At 37.4% G+C, this 10,466-nt stretch overlaps 1 pseudogene; it reads left to right on the top strand.

The window, feature by feature from the left end:
• Positions 1–267: 267 nt before the first annotated feature.
• LOC105982632 lies at positions 268–616 on the top strand (annotated as a pseudogene).
• Positions 617–10,466: the final 9,850 nt, after the last annotated feature.

Here is a 10,466-nt window from a genome sequence, read left to right as displayed (position 1 = left end):
CATTACGATCCGGAAGACTCAGATGCCTCCTCCTGTAACTCCTATTCAACATGGGGCCAGAAATTCTAGCCAGAGCAATTAGTGAGGAAAAAGAAATGAAAAAAAATGCAGTCCAAATCAGAAAGGAGGAAGCAAAATGATCTCATTTGCAGAAGACATCAGTTGGAAACCACTAAATACACTATCCCCACCAATAAAAGTAGAAAATATCAGGGCATAAAATCAATATAAAAAATTAGTTGTGTCTCTCTGGCCCTTGCTTCCAAGATGAGAAATAAAAGAAGGAACAAGGGTCGAGCCAAAAAGGGCCAGGGCCATGTGCAGCCTATTGGCTGCACAAACTGCGCCCGATGCGTGCCCAAACACAAGGCCATTAAGAAGTTTGTTATTCGGAACATAGTAGAGGCCGCGGCCATCAGAGACATTCCCGAAGTGAGTGTCTTCGACCCTTACGTGCTTCCCAAGCACTGCAACGCTCCATTACTGCGTGAGTTGTGCCGCCATTCACAGCAAGGTGGTCAGAAATCGATCTCGTGAAGCCTGGAAAGGCCAAACACCCCCACCCTGATTTAGACCTGTTGGTGCTGCTCCACGACCTCCACCAAACCCAGTGTGAGGAGCTGGATACTTCTAGACTTCAGAAAAGCTGTCTTCTAGGGAAAACAAAAACAAATAAAATGGAGATTATACTTAAAAAAATTAGTTGTGTTTCTATATAGTTATACCACTCTACTAGGAAAAGAAATGAATGAAACAGCCCCATTTGTATCAACATCAGAAAGAATAAGACACTTGGGAGTAATTTTAATCGAGGAGATGAACTGAAAATTATGGACCACTGAGGAAAGAAACTGAAGAGTGAAAAGTACCCCACATTCAGGAAGGAATTAATATCATTTAAATATCCTTATTAACCCCAAATCATCTACACATTTAATTCAATCTCTATCAAAAGTCCAGTGATGTTCTCCATAGAAATAGAAAAAAAATCTTAAAATTCATATAGAATTTTAAAATAATTCTACATAATTGAAGCAGTTTTGAAAATGGACAAAGGTGAAGCACCATATTATCTGATCTCAAAGTACAATTTACTGGGTTACAGTGATCAAAACAACAATGCCAGGATGGTGCTGATATTAAAAAAAATAGACACATGGGCCAATAGAGCAAACAGAATTAAGAGTCCAGAAATAAACCACACACAAACTGTCAACTAATCTTCCATGCAAGTGCCAATGACTATTAGTCATGTTGCCTGTTTCTATTTTTCTATCTACTCAATTCTTCCTTCCTTCATTTCAACATATATTTTCACTGAATGCCTAAAGTGTATACCTAACCAACCTTGTGGATTTCGTTGCAGACATGGGAGAGTCAGTCTTTGACTTCACGAAGTTCAAAATCAGCTCAATGTTTATGCAGTCAATGTCAAAACAAGGAAAAGATATTTGTTACCATTTTGATGAGAAATTTTTGACCCAATGATGTTATTAATGATAATGAATAGTATTCCCCAAACTTTTAGCACCTCAAACTTCAGCCTCTTTAATTTTATCAGGGTTGGGTCTACCTTTTGTGTGTACATTTTACTTCTCAACTATATGACTGATTAAGAACAGATATGAAACAACCGTCCAATTTGATTGGTTATTAATATTAATATTACTATTGCTAGTATTATCATGACTATTTATTACTGATTGATTGTGAAAAATATTGGCTAGAAAAGGTACAAGTGGAGAGGATTGGGTTCTGTAACTTTCTCCTTGTTGGTGAAGGTCTACCAGAAGATGTTGCTAATTACAGATGATCAAGTGAACTGCTGTGATCTATCAACACTGAAAGATGGAAGGAGTAATGAGAACATGGGTTTATAGCTCCTTGGTTAACCAAATTCTTTAGTGAGCTCTCCAAGGATAATCTCCTTTTCGGTAGTGATTGAATTATTTCCCAGACTTTAAACACCACTGAATCTTTAAACTATTATTAACAAGTTAAGGGGTTTTGAGGTCGCCTAAGAAAAATTACATGCTGCTAATTGAACTGTTCTCTGTTAACACTTTAAGGAGAATAAATAGACTCGTGTTCCTGGGATTTGAGCTTGGAAGGTTTTGGACTTGTGGAAATGTTAGATCTGAGAGCCATTTCCTTTGTATTACAAGTTCCAATTGGAAGCTGAGCTCCGAACAAGTCTTGGCATTTCTTTCCTCATTACAATTCACACGTTCAGTGCAATACCAGTTAATCCATTGTCATATGAATTTTTTTTGCTCTTAACTTTGTTTTGCTACATGTTATGACCATGTGTGCTTAACATTAAATTGGGATTAAAGTGTTATTTCAGAAAGCTTTTCCCTCTTCTTAAGTGAAACCATGATTTTGTGACAAAATTACTAAGAGGAACCTGTGATTTTCATTAAAAATTTTAGTGACAGACATTTTTTCCTAATTATAAATACAGAGTGTAGACCCAAGAATTTGTGTACCAGTTGCAAAATGTCAGCTACACCCTTGTGTTTAGCTCTTTACTCAAGCCAATGGATTCTTTGAAATCTTAAAAAAAAACACATTTTAAGTGTAGTCAGTCAAGCAAATGTACCTATCCAGAACACCATTGTGTATATGAAATGCTTTTAATTCAAAATGCATTGTAGTCAAATACACACAATGGAAAATTGACCATTTTGGTCATTTCAAAGACTATCATCGGTGTCATTAAGTCCATTTGTATTGTGAATATCACTGCCACCCATCTTTAGAGTTTTCATCTCCAAGGGAACCTATACCCACAAATCATTGTCTCCCCATCCTCTCTTCCTGTGGCTTCTAGAAAACACTGCTATATTTTCTTCTCTGTAAACACTACCAGTCCAGGTGTGTACATACAATGATGCCTTATTTGGGGATTTCATTTCACTTAATACATTCTAAGTTCATCCATGTTCTTGTGAATGTTAGAATTCTATTCTTCTATAATAATGCTTCAATACTTATGTCAGAATTCTATTCTTCTATAATACTACAATACTTATCATTAATAATGTCTATAGTGTTTTATTATTATGAATTACAGATTATTATGAACTGCAAATTATGAATTACATGTTAAACCTTTAGTCTTATGTAATTCCCTTGCTTCTACCTTTTAGCTGTTGCTGGTAAGGTTGCCCTGCATGTGAGTGTACTATATTAGTTTGGCTTTTTTTGGGTAGATCCTGGGGCTTGAACTTAAGGTCTGGGTGCTGCTTTTTTAACTTTTGTTTGTTCAAGCTAGCACTCTACTGCTTGAGCCACAGTTCCACTTCCAGGTTTTTGGTAGTTTATTGGAGATAAGTCTCACAGACTTCATGCCCCCCTGTGTGTGGGGGGGATCCTCAGATCTTAGCCTCCTGAGTGGCTCAGAGTACAGGTGTGAGCCACTGGTATCCAGCTTCAGTTCTTTTTATTTATTTATATGAGCATATATTCATTGTACAGAGGGGTTCTATTGGGATATCCCCATACATATGCATAATATGCTCTGATCAAATTCACTCCCTCTATTACTTTTCCTTATTCCTCCCTTGTTACTGTACAATGTTCATGCATTTCATTATTCTTTTGAGCAGATTCCCAGAGATGGAAGCACTGTATCCTATGGTAATTTTACTTTAATATTGAGAAACCACCACAATGTTTTCTGAAGTGGATGCATCATTTTTCACATTCCAACAAGCAGTTCCCAAGGGTTTCAATTTTTTTTTATCTCTTTGCCAACAATTATCTTGTGGTTTTGTGAAATGCCTCCTAATGAGTGTATGCTAAATTTTACTTTCCATGTGGATACAAAATATAAAACCAACTATTTTTAATTGGATAATGTAAAAACTAGTTTCCAAGTTTTGTATGTCCATTTAAATAACACGTTTAAGTATAAAATAATAGTAACTCCATTGAATAAAAATAACAAAATGGAGCAAATAAAAAGTAAAGACAAGCATCCAAGGACCTCCAAGGTGGACTAAAACAATCCTTCCCAAATGATACTTGAAATAGAGCACTCGCTGGTTGGGGTGGTTGGGATTTTTTAATTGTTATTATAAAGGTGATGTACAGAAGGATTACATTTTCATAAATCAGGCAATGAATACATTTCTTTGTAGACAATGTCTGTCCTTCCTTCACTCCCAGTTTTAGTGTTTGGGATTTAACAAAATACTTAAAGCATTCTACAGTGATGGTATTTTATAATTTACATGATTCAAAAAGGTGGCAAAATGCTTTGCAACACGTTTCTGAACATCTAAAGATATGCAGCAATGACTCTTTTGGTGTGCTATAGTAAAAACTCCACAGCATTGCCTTTACCAATGCAACGGTATGTGACAGCACATTCCTATGTTTATACTGTTTTTCCCTCGGGCTTTCCACTGTTTTCAAGGTTCATTACCCTGACCTGAACTCCCTGGTTTGGGCCTGCTAGAAAGTAGATTACTTCATTAGTAATCCAGAAGTGCCAGGTGAAAATCTATCTACCATCTTACCTCTCTGGAACAAATATACCCAGGTTACTGGTTATAACACATGTGGTATCGTTTTCCCTTATTTGGAACATACAGAACTAAATTAATAACAGTTCTTACAAGACCCTGGGGGTTTATGGAAAAGAATTTTGATCTCCTTAGGAAGGACTCACCAGTGCTCTCGGGAGAGATGCACTTGACTTTTGACCTCTTTTCAAAGGCACCTGTGTGAGCTTTTAAAATCACTACCACCAATTATCCACTTTCAACCTGAAGTGTTTAAACCTAGGACCACATTAACTGAGCTTAGCACATAGCCATGTCATTGTAGACTTCCTGATGTGAGGAGATGTCTTGACATAGTTAAAAGGGAGTTTAGGGATGGGGCATGAGATTAATCAGGTCCTCCTACTGACAGGTTCAAACAAAGAAGCCTTTTAGCCACCTGGTTTATGTCTCTCACACCTGCATTCAGATTGTGGGGGACAGAGTTTTGTAGTTCCCTTGATCCATTCTTTCCAGGTACTTTGTTTGTAGCTACTCTGCATCACTTAATGACTCTTCCGCAGAGGCAGTGGATGAAGATACAAATAAACAGTTTCCTCTTTCAGGTCCAGCAGTGTTGTTAGAATAGGAATCATTTATGAAATCTTGCCTAGATTTCTTCAGGGCTTTTGGAAGGAGGCCCCAGCTCATGGTATTCTTGAGTTAGAGAGGCACAATCTGTTCTTCTGCTATTATTTGCTTGCAAATTTAAACCACGGTGAATATACGTTTCTCTCTGCTTGCTTCGGTTTCTTTGGCAGTAAATATGGCATTGATTTTAGTCTCTGGGCTTATTACATTTAATATTTTTATTTTTTACTTATGGCACAGAAGGAACAAGCATTGTAGTACTAAGTCATTCCAGCATTCAGGAGGCCAGAGCAATTCTGTGAAGTGAGATCCCACTTGTGTAGCAAGCCCTTTAGCCTCTGCACATTGCAGAGTTTCAACAACAGCCAGTGACTGCATTGTTCACTGGAACCAAGCATTGTAGAAATATTAGAGGCCTAGTTGAGTTCATATTCTATGCCTGGTTTAAATCACTGATGTTGTAAGATCTGGCCATGGACTAAAAAAAATTCCAAATGTTTTCTGGTTCTAGTTTTTGATATTTTTTTTCCCTATGAAAAGTAAAACCATACAGAATCTCTTGATTGCATAATGAAGCACAGTTCCAGGGCTATGCTAATAATTTATCCCAGTTTACCCTTAGCAGAGTTATGCAATGGCCATTTCAATACACACATCCAAACTATTTGAGCTTAGTTTCAAGAGTCTTTGTTGAGTAGAGAGTACTATAATACGGGTTTAGTAGATAAGGTAACCTACTTCCCAGCCTATGGAGAGCTGGGTTCCTTTACCTTTCTACTTCCACTTGTCCTAATTATTGTGTTTCCCTACTCTAGTATCTTTCCTGGAGCTATGTCATTAGTCATTACAGTGTCTTAATAATACCAGTAACAAAACCAATAACATCAATAATAATGAAGACTAGACCAGTATATCCTATGTCCCAGGAACCATGCTAAGAATTTTATGTATTTTAGCTCATATACTTCTCTAAGAAATGAGGGGGACAAAGTTTCTTTGAAAGAAATACATAACGCAGTTTAAGAATAAGAAAAGCTGTTCCATAGAAGAAAACAACTTGCCCAAAGTCAAGCACTCTTAAGCATAACCAGAATTTGAACTTTCATATTTTGATTATACAACTAATGATCTTAATAAAGTACATTATATAAGTATATACAAATAAGTCCCATATTTGTGCTAATAATTAGCAATAAGAACAAGCCTACCGACTTCATACATTCACATTTCCACAACCAAGGGAAATACTAGAGTTGTGGGTACAGGCCTACTGGAGCAATCATTACTTTCTGTTCTTGATTTTAAGTTCAAATAAAACAAAGGGGAAAAAGGACATGGTAATCCACATTTAGTCTTGATAAAAGAAAATGTCCTTTCTCATATAGTGTGCTTGAATGTATACGATTGTGGGTTTTCTTTTCCCTTCCACTGAGTTTTTGAAAACACAAGATTTTTGTAACCATTTAGTGAAGCCTAGGTAAAAATCATCAACAAGGGTACCAGAGAGATATTTTAGGGTTGATGATAACAACTATAACATCATTTGGGATGGTTATCTATCACTTGTGTGTTTGTAGAGAATGTCTCCTATTAGTTAACTTTGAGGGGGTAGCTTATGTTTGTAGATGATCTTCTCACGAGTTGTGAATAATCTCTACACTGTCTGAGGAAGGCTGCTGTGAAGAAAAATTTGGTGTGCATGTGTGAATGTCAATCTGTGTGCAATCTTTGGGACTGGGCTCAGTGCCTTTTACTTCTGTTCACAAAGAAAATGCTGGGAAAGGAACAGTAACAAACAGGTGCACCATGTCTGTATTCCCTCAAACACTCCAAGTCATGCAGTGGCTTTGTCCTGTGTGACAAAGACATTGTGGTAGAGATATTAAAGGTACACTGTGAAGGTTTCCAGGTTGGAGGGTGGTGGAGGAAGTCACACACTAACCTCATAATCAAAGAGAGCCCAAATGATCCTTAAAGCAGCCAGAGGAACAAGGAGAGCACCATCACTGCCCCACTGTGCCGACCGGAATCACCTGCTAATTCAGCCTCTCAGCTCCGGCTTTGCCTGCAACACTAAACACAACCAGCAAATTAATCCATTGACCAGGAAAGGATTTTAGAAACCGGAGCTGGAAAGACTCCTATGCCAAGTCTTCCATTCCGCTGATAAGCCTGGGTCACCTCTCCACCTCTTGTGCCTTTTCTACTTTTTCCTCTATTGGAAATGTCTCAAACCCTATATTTCCTTTGCTTACCATTCTCCCATTCCTTCTAGTTTACAATGGTTTTTGTCATACCAAATAAGTCCTTTTGCTCCTACCAACAATTATCTGATTCTTAGTCTTTCTGTGGATGTCATGCTTTTATTCCCCCCTGCTAAGTCACTCCCTCTAGCCATTCTGTAATTCTTTTTGACCTGTTCTGAACTCCACACACTATGCCATCTCTCACTGTGAGGTCCCCGGGGGCCTGAATGGATCTTCCTCAGTGTGGTCTTCAAGCTGGACTGGGGGAGGTAGCCAGTGTCACCTGTCTTTCTAAACATGGGTTATTTGTCAGCAACTTCAGTGGCACCTTGTGGATTTACTTCAGCTATGTGAGTGACATAAAAATGATTTATAGGAAATGCAATGAGAGTTGAAAAAAATGTCTTCAGCAGAAGTAAAGAAAGCAATTCATACTGTAATTGTTATTTTTTAGAAGTAGCTAGAAAGATGTCTTTTCTGTTTTTAAATCCAAACTTCTGTTGTGTTATGTAATTTGTATTACCTTTTAAGTATACCAAGGGATTTCAATTCAACAGGTAAGTTTATGAGTATACTGCATCTTGATCAATATCACTCCTATTATTCTCCCCTCCCCCATCTTATGCAATTATTTGTGGAATCAATATTGAACTCTATGTATGGGATATTAGAATCATCTCTCTCTCTTTTTTTTCAGTCATGGGGCTTGAACTCTGGGCCTGGGCGCATCCCTCAGCTCTTCAGCTCAAGGCTAGTCCTCTACACCTTGAGCTACAGTGCCACTTCCTAGAATCATCCCTTATTACTAAACCTAGGAAACCAGAAGTCTTTTATGCTTAGAGCACATCTCACTTCAGACACTGTGGAATGTTGTGCTAAATTTGTATTTTAATTACATAAATTTAAGATTGAAGTAGATTTAGGTATTAAGTTTTTCAGACACACTTAAAGTTCCTCAATAATTTTATATCAAGAATGTTTCTATTATAAAAATGGGTGCACTGACATCCAATACAGATATATTTAAAATCATATTGCCCTCCTGATGAGTTGTTCCCTTAAATTAATCTGAAGTGAACTTTATTGATATGGAGTAACCTATAGTAGTGAATGTTGTTTTGATTTGCATTTCTTTTATGTCCAGATAAGTTGAACATTTCTTTTATATATATTTTTTATTGTAAGGATACTGTACCGAGGGGTTACAGTCACATGAGTCAGGTAATGAGTATATTTCCTATTGAGCATTATTACCCCTCCTCTGTATTTCCCCTATAATATCTTCTCCCCCACCTCCCTCCCTCCCAGTCCCCCCCCACACGTGAAGTTGTAAAGTTTGTTTTCAACATAGTGTCTTGTACATCTCATTGATACAGTGGGTCAACCTGTGTCCCTATTTAAGCATTTTGTTTTTTCCTTTCCCCTTCCCAAATTACAAAACTGTATATACAAGATGCAGGGCACCGGAATCAAATACTGTGAAAGCAGGGATTATACCATGAGGGAGGAACATACCAAAGAAACAAAAAATCACATAGTGCATTATAAATATGTTAAAAACAAAAGCAAGAAAGAAAAACCCACATGTGTCTCTATCTTGGAGTTCATTTCGCTTAACATCATCTTATTTGGTCATATGTACACAGCTTTTGACCTTCTCTGCTTGTCCTAGACATATACTAGTTATTGCAAATAAGGGAAACCATAGGACCTATGTTTCTTTGGGCCTGGCTTACTTCACTTAATATAATTTTTTCCAAGTCTTTCTATTTCCTAACAAATGGGGCAATATCATTCTTTCTGATGGAGGCATAGAATTCCATTATATATCTATATATCTATCACAATTTTTTTTATCTATTCATCTACTGAGGGGCATCTGGGTTGGTTCCATATCTTAGCTATGGTAAATAATGCTGCAGTAAACATAGCTGTGCTGGTAGCTTTATAGTATGGTCTTGTTTGTGATCATATGGTTAAATGCCCAAAAGTGGGATTGCTGGGTCATAGGGGAGCTCTATGTGGAGTCTTTTGAGGAACCTCCATACTGCTTTCCAAAGTGGTTGAACAAGTTTACACTCCTACCAACAATGCAGTAGGGTTCCCTTTTGGCCACATCCCCTCCAGCATCTGTTGTTATTAGATTTCTTGATTATAGCCATTCTAACTGGGATGAAGTGGAATCTCAGTGTTTTGATTTGCATTTCTTTTATGACTAGAGAAGCTGAGCATTTTTTCATGTGTCTATTGGCCATTCATATTTCCTCATCAGAGAAGTCTCTCTTTAAGTCTTTAGCCCATTTATTTATCAGGCAGTTGTTTCTTTAAGGATTTGTTACTGGGGGATTTAATTTTTTGAGCTCTAAGTATATTTTAGATATGAAACCCTTGCCCGTTGTATGGCTAGCGAAGATCTTCTCCCAATCCGTGGGCTTTCTATTGATCTTGCTAGCTATATCCTTTGCCCATGCAGAAGCTCTGCAGTTTCATGCAATCCCATTTGTCCAACCTTTCTTTGATTTGTTGTGTTTCTGGGTCTTTATTAAGAAAATTTCGGCCTGTGCCAAGGAGACCTAGATTTTCCTGTAATGTTTTCAGGGTGTCTGCTTTGACTACGAGGTCTTGGATCCATTTGGAGTTGATTCTGGTGCAGGGTGATATATAAAATCTAGCTTTAGTTTTCTATGAGTGTTTAACCAATTTTGTCAGCACAATTTGCTGAAGAGGTGTCTTTCTTTCATTCCATTTTTAGCTCCCTTATTGAAGATTAGGTGGCTATAGGTCTGCGGGTTCATTTCTGGGTCTTCAGTTATATTCTGTTGGTCCTCAGGACTGTTCTTGTGCCAGTACCAAGCTGTTTTGATTACTATGGCTTTGTAGTAGAGTTTGAAATTTGGCATTGGTATTCCTCCAGCACTGTTCTTTCTACTAAGAATTGTTTTTGCTATTCATGGTCTTTTATTATCCCATATGAATTTTTGGGTTGCTTCTTCTATTTCCTTGAAGAATGAGGTTAGAATATTGATGGGTATCACATTGAATTTGTAGATAGCCTTTGGCAGTATTGCCATTTTCAAGA

The sequence above is a fragment of the Dipodomys ordii genome, unplaced genomic scaffold (genome assembly GCF_000151885.1).
Source record: "Dipodomys ordii isolate 6190 unplaced genomic scaffold, Dord_2.0 Scaffold16, whole genome shotgun sequence".
NCBI lineage: Eukaryota > Metazoa > Chordata > Mammalia > Rodentia > Heteromyidae > Dipodomys > Dipodomys ordii.
Note: the sequence above shows the minus strand (reverse complement) of the source record. Positions and strands in the feature narration are given on the sequence as shown.